The sequence below is a fragment of the Acanthochromis polyacanthus genome, chromosome 1 (genome assembly GCF_021347895.1).
Source record: "Acanthochromis polyacanthus isolate Apoly-LR-REF ecotype Palm Island chromosome 1, KAUST_Apoly_ChrSc, whole genome shotgun sequence".
Lineage (NCBI taxonomy): Eukaryota > Metazoa > Chordata > Actinopteri > Pomacentridae > Acanthochromis > Acanthochromis polyacanthus.
Genome location: NC_067113.1, coordinates 48830904 through 48838244, shown reverse-complemented (window position 1 = coordinate 48838244; position 7341 = coordinate 48830904). Strand labels below are relative to the sequence as shown.

Genomic DNA, 7341 nt, shown 5'->3' with positions numbered 1-7341 from the left:
AACTGTAACATGACAGTAAATTGTTTTAAAAATGACAGTTTAAACGTGTTACAGACGTTTATTTTTTTACAGTGCATAAAGATAAATGAGATTCTGGTAACTTCACCTACAGCTTAAATACAGTATAAGTTGATAAGCTCCAGTAAAAAGTAAACTGCTTTTTTTGGGAAGATAATCAGTAAAAAATCTCCAAAAAAAATGATTTTTTATTGCTTCTTACTGGAGCTCCTGGGATTCCAATGATCTGGATCACTGAGAATCTGCTCAGAAATGTTAAATTTCCTTAATTTTTTTACCAAAACACACCAGAAATTTCCTTCGCGCGTTCACAGATTTCTTACAAATTCACGCATTGTAACAAATAGCGACAAGCTCGTGCGTCATCGTGATAAGCGCTTTACTATGAAACGTGTGGCGGTGCACGTTGCGTGTGTTTACATGCGGCGGATCTGGCTCATAAAGACACAAAGGACTCGTGAAGAGACGCGGAAGAGGCGGCGGCTGTCTGCTGCTGCGACTGGAGCCGCTCGTCGAACAGATGGTTGAAGCTGCGCCAATAATCTGCCACAGAAGAAGCTTTTCCAAGCGCGCGGGAGAAAGGATTATGCCTTTACACCAAAACACACACACACACACGCACACGCACTGACACGTGCGACTCGTGCATGAATCCGCAGCAGCAGACCGTTGTTGTTGTTGTTTTTTGCGACACTGTGTGTAAAATTCTCCAAATCACCAAACGTCAGTCAGGCTTTTATGTGGGGTTATTATCGCAAAATAAAGCTTTTTATTTGCTGAATTATGCAGCTATGTGGTTGCTTTATTATGTTTAATCAGCCACACCTGAGAGGAATCACCATCTGGCAAAAAAAAATCAATCAAAATCGGTGCGTAAAATAATCAGTCTCCGATGAGAATGAGTAGATAAGAAGGTGCAGGGATTTTTCTTAAACTAATTTGGTCAGTTTAGCTGTGAAAAAAAGATATTTAATGCACAAGTCTGTTGGTTTAATAAAAATCTCATGCTGCAATGTGAATAAATAGAAGGATTTACAGTGTTAAGCTCACATTCTTATAAAAACGTGATGCTTCATGTGAAAGTGAGGATATTCTGTGCGTAGAGTACTCATTTTTACCGTATTATGTGCAATTATGAGGACAAGAAAGGCTCGTTCTTCACAGTTTATGTTCACTTTTTCTGTTAGCTCAATAGTTTTCTAAGCTAATTAACAGACTAGTCTATCTGTGTTGGCTCTGTGCCCACCTCAGGCTACAGGTAAGGATCTAAACTGGCACACAGCTGCTGTATTTGTAAATAAGAATCCCACAACCTCCCTGCCTCTCATTATTGCACTGTTAAAAAAAATCTGTATAATTTACGGTAAAATACTGGCAGCTGTGGTTGCCAGTAGTTCACCGTTAAAAATACAGTGACAATGTAAAAGACATTACGGTACACCAAAAAAAAATTCTGTATAATTTACAGTAAAATACCAGCAGCTCTGGTAGCCAGCACCGTAAAAACTACAGTGACAATGTAAAAGTCATTACGGTAAAGTAAAAAATTTCTGTATAATTTACGGTAAAATGTCGACAACTGTGGTTGCTGGCAACGTAAAAGTCATTACGGTCCTGGAAAAAAAATCTGTATAATTTACGGTAATCTACTGGCAACCACAGCTGCCAGTAGTTTACCGTAAAATTTACAGTCTAAATGTAAAAGTCATTACGGTACTGGACAAAAATCTGTATAATTTACAGTAAACTACTGGCAGCTGTGGTTGCCAGTAGTTCACCGTAAAAATTATGGTGATAGTGTAAAGACATCATGGTATGTTTCTATGGCAATGGGAAATTTTACAGTGTTTTACAGTAAAAATAATAGCTAAACTATAAACCTATTGACAGTAAACAATTTTAACAACAGATATACTGTAAACCCAATTTACAGTTTCTCAGTGATAAACACAATACAACTGTATGAGGTATTACGGTACTTTATTACTAAGTTCAACTTTACAGTGAATTACCAGCAGCTGTGGTCACCATAATGTCATTGCAAGAAATACAACACATCAGATAATAAAGTTGGTTGGCACAGATTTTACAGTCAAAAACTGCTAAAGGTAAATTACAAAGGAAATAACAAATTAAACATATTATCATTAATAAACTTTAAGAAATTGTTTTAAGCATTCTCTGAAATACAACAACTTATCCACTACAGCAACAAGGCAGTGTTTAGATATTGGGGAAAAAACAGCATGTGATCACATGAGAAATAGTTCATGCAAAAACATAGTCACTTGCCTGGTTAAGATTAATAATTCATTGAGTTCAGACTTAACTGAACAGGAGGCTCAGAATGGGATCATATCACACACAATGCTGGAACTGGAACTGGAACTGGAACCACTGGCTTTGGTTGAAGATTCACTGTTGGCCATCAGATGTCTGCTGGCATGATTCTCTCTGCATCCAGAAAACAGAAACAAAGTAAAAGTTATATTGATGTTGTTTCAATGATGCCTACACAATAACGCAGCGATAAACAGTGTTCTGTTGTTTAACTGAGCCCCAGTTACCTATACATAGAAGAAACCAACTCTCTGAAATATCCTTTACCAATGTCACTTCTGGGAAACGGACACGTCAAAAATGTTTACTTAACCTCTGTCGCTAACTTGACATCTAAATACACAGACGCCTCCACTTAAGCAGTAAGACAATCATCACCACTGTTACCACACACAGCTCCACACAGTAACTGACCACAAAAACATGACGGTGGTGAACAAGACCTGCAATTTAATGTATGTATCACAAGTTCAATGCAAGATTTTGTATTTGCCAACTACTAGGTCTGGTGCCATTTAGTCAGTTTTATTTTGTGCGTCTAAAGGGAAAGTTTTTGTTCTTGTTTTTTTTAATGGGGTTACCCACAGTCAGTGTATTACCTGCAGTAGATTTTGGTCAGCACAGACCCATTTAGGAGACACAGGACCCTAACCCTTACTGCTCAATTCAGATGTTTTGCCAGATCAGTTTTGTGTGTGGCGAGTAACTTTTTTTTTTAATGTGGCGAATATCAGATTTAAATGTGAGCAGATCATAGCCATGAGGTGACTCACATGTGCAAAAGAAAACAACAAGATAGTTGGATTAGTGTTCATTTTGTCATTTTTGTTTGAAACATGTCAGCAAGGTAAAACCATACTTTTCTCATTTAGTTGTCGTTTAAAAGTAACGCCGTTCTTCAACAATAACAAGACGTCACACACAGAACACTGTAGTACGAATGTAAATAAGAAGATATTGGAAACATGGCTGCCTCTGAAGTCAGTTTTTACTGCCTGATTTACAAGTTATTATGCAGTGGAAGTAGACAAATGAGCAATCACTGTCCTTCGACACCCAAGCCATGTCCTTAGTGTCCCTTTTTACCCATTTCTGTCAAAATAGTTTTAAATACAGATTGGTCATGGTACGACATGTAAAGTTTTGCTTGCATGGCTGTAATACCACAAACACTTAATAGGTCTGAAACTTCACAGTCCTCCACAGTGTACTTCCATCACCACTGCCCTCCATGTTTGTTTTCACTGAGTGAGACCCCCACTCCTTCCTCCTCGCCAGCTGCTGTATGTCGATCTAGAGTGGCGTAAAAATCGCACTGATTTCTGATACAAGTCACATTAGAGGAGGGGGAGATGTAGACATAAGTAATTGGGCCGATACAGCCATACAAGCAAAACCTGGTAGATTGCTCTGTAAAGGGTCTTTATTTGAAACTATTAGGTAGAAATGGCCTAACCAGACACAAAGGAACTTGGCTGCAGTGCCAAAAGCTCAGTTCAAAGAGGCTGAGGATTCAAACTTACTTCTGTAGTACAGTGTTCTGTGTGTGATTTTATTGTTCTTTTGCACATGCCAGTCACCTCAGGGCCTTGATCTATTCACACTGAAATCAGATATTTTCCATTAAAAATAATGTCAACAGCCACACCAATAAAATCAGATCTGGCAAAAATCTGAACTGAGCAGTAAGGCTTGCAGTGTAAACTTTGACAAAGTTCTAAAGTTGAAACATGAAGTACCAGAAGAAAAGATTATCTAACAAGGTAAAGTGGTAAAAATATTCTAACTATAGCGTACACTAAAACAAATTTTTACTTTAGCTGAGTTGTACTTCGCCTTTAGGTGACTAAAATACTGTTTTATTTTGCCTCTTTATGCTATGGTAAAAGATGACTTATTCTGTCCTGACCTCAACCTTCTTGGAGTGGTAAATACTATTAATTGTAAATGTGAGGTGCAAAACAATTTTTCTAAGTACTTCTTGTATGTATGTACAAAGTCCACATAGATTGATGCTTGAGTTGTTTCTGCATCTATATCCTTTGCTACACTGAATTATATAAATTGCTTACCTCTAATTTCCCTTGACAAGATTGAGGTCCAGGGTCCAGACTTGACTAAACACAGGTAGGACAGATGTTCAATGTTCAGCAAACTGGAACTTTGAGGATGTGCTGTCATCAGTTTAGCTTGAAGATTCACAAGTTGTCAGTCAGGTGTGCATTGTGGCTTGGCACGATCCCCTCTGCAATCAGAAAAAAAATTATATTAAATATATAAAGATAATACAAACATTTATATAGTCTTTACATAGTTGCAACATGCTTTTCACAACAAAAACATAGGTAAAGAGCTATAAAAACAAACATTAAAGAAGTAACAACACAAACTGAGAAAATAGTGAACAAACAGTAAGTTCAAATTTTCACACAAAAGACCAACCTATAAAAAATGATTTCAAAGTCTACACCTACTCACAGCAATGCCTGAAAGGTGGCAGGAGTGAAAGACAAGATAATTTATACAAGAGCAGTGAGGACAAATAACAATGACAATTTATTCCTAAGATACATACGATTTGTGACATCAGTTTGTTTACCATTAAAGGAGATTCTTAGATTGGCAATGCTCAATGTCACCAGCCGTCAACCTCCACTGAAGGTGTCACAAAAGTACTGAAACAGACTAAAATGCTTTTCATAACCCTGTTTTATTAACTTAAATGCAGCATTGACTTACAAAAAAATGTGGCATAGGGTTATGTGATTTTACTTTCTCCATAGTCAGTACCTACAGTAGATTACTGTCAGCACATCCCGTGTTTGGAGGAACAGACAGGAGTACATGCACAGCAGTAAAGTATTGTCTACTTCTCCAGACTATGAATAAATAAATCCGAAAACAATCAATAGCCTCTTAATCATCAACACCAAACCTAATTTACTCCGTTTCTAGACAAAAGTCAACTCATTAATTTAACCCACCGTTATGTAACTGCTATTGTAAGGGCAACAAAACCTGCAGACAAGACATCTTAGCAAGTTGAAATAAATGTAAAGTTAGCTTCAGTAGGTCTAGCTACATAGCTAACCTGACCTGGCAAAAACAGACGTAAAGTAAGCTAGCAGTCATGTTCCTACAAACCTAAACGAACCTTCAAAAAGCCGTTTTCTCTCATACCACAACAATTTGTGTAGATAATACGCTTACCTCAAGACCAGAGTTTTCCCCAGAAATTTGGACCTGTTGGTCTGTCCCCACCAAAGCTGCGTTGAGCGCAGAAAACGCGCGACTAATGCAACTGCGTGACCCGGTCAAATTTTGAATTTCCGTTGGAGACGCTCTCACGCGCGCGCAGGTGTGTGTCTCTCTCTCTCTCTCTCTCTCTCTCTCTCTCTCTCTCTCTCACTCTCTCACTCTCTCACTCTCTCTCTCTCTCTCTCTCTCTCTCTCTCACTCTCTCTCTCAGAGTTCACTGAATGTGAGCGTGGTGCTGCAGTGGGATGCCACCGTTGCAACAAGTCAGTTTGTGAAATTTCTACTCTTGAAAATATTCCAAGATCAGCTGTAAGTGATCTACCACTTCCTGATTGAGCTGCTGTTGTTCCTAAACACTTCCAATTTGCTTGAATACCACTTACAGTTGATTGTGCAGGAGGGAGAGAAATTTCACAAATACTGACAGCTACACCTGCCCGTATTTTATGTAAATTATACAGATTTTTTCCCCAGTAGTCATTTACACTGTCACCGTTATTTTTACAGCGAAATTCTGGCAACCACAGCTGTCATATTTCACCATAAATTTTATACAGATTTTTTCCCAGTACTGTCATAACTTTTACACTGTCACCGTAATTTTTACGGTGAAATTCTGGCAACAATAGCTGCTGGTATTTCACCGTAAATTATACAGATTTCCTTTTAACTGTGATATTCTATAACAAATATATACCGTATTTTTTACATCGTTTTTCTTCATAAATGAAGGCGAGTTTTTGCTTGATCATTAATGGTTTTATACCGTAAATTTGAAAATACACATCAGCAAAATCTGTAAATTAAACAGAATTATACTGTTAATTTTGCAGTAATTACTTGCTTGTAATATTACTGGATTTTCCCGTTAATTTATCAATATTTTGTGTTTTCACAGTAAAACTGTGTTATTTCTACATGTTAGAACCGTAAAAATTATAGCTATATACTGTTTCTTGATTTACAGTTATTCAATGTAACAATTACGGGCATATACTATTTTGGATTTTACAGTCTTTTACTGTTGCTATTTTACAGTTTTTTACTGTAATTTCTACAGACATTTTTTACAGTGTGTGTTTATATGCAAATATAATCTCGCATCTTTGCTCAGAATGACTTAAATCTCTTTAAAAATGTTTAATTCGAGAATTTTCTTTGTTACAGATTCACAATAAACACTGATTTGCCTCCTGGGCTCGTTGCGCGTCACCTGGTGTCATTTGGCTCAAAGCGGAAAGCGTCTGGAGCGGCCTCGCGCACATTCAAGGAATTCTGCTGCGAGACCCGCATCAAATGAGCCGCACAATAACAGGAAGTGTAGACACAGTCCGCTCCAAAATAAAAGAAATGTGGCATAAGCAAAAGCTGTCACTAAATGCTCAACCTGGCATCTTAAAAAACAAAATGAGAAACTTTCAGAAAACCCTTTTCATGCATTTATTACCAGACGTCTTGCTGATGAGCGTGTCGGGGCCAGCAGGAAAGCAGGTGAAACTCCAATAGACAGAACGCCACCTACAGACCCGGATTATTGCTGCCACCCGCCGCGAGGGCCGAGTCACGGTGCTGCATCACGTGGGCAGTAGTAATGTAGGTCATAATTTTTTGAATATTTTTTGATATTGCAGATGTATGCCACGGGCCGGGTCGGACCCCGTGGCGGTCCGGTACCGGTCCGCGGACCGTAGGTGTGACCCCTCCGCACACAGGTTGAGAAGATTA

General features: G+C 38.2%; 1 long non-coding RNA gene across 1 annotated transcript; it reads right to left on the bottom strand.

The window, feature by feature from the left end:
• Nucleotides 1–1981: 1981 nt before the first annotated feature.
• On the bottom strand, nucleotides 1982–6685 carry LOC127536692 (uncharacterized). Its single transcript, XR_007945788.1, has 3 exons — nucleotides 5569–6685; nucleotides 4431–4603; nucleotides 1982–2472 (listed from the first exon to the last, which is right to left on the bottom strand). It is a non-coding gene; the product is annotated as an uncharacterized LOC127536692 (long non-coding RNA).
• Nucleotides 6686–7341: the final 656 nt, after the last annotated feature.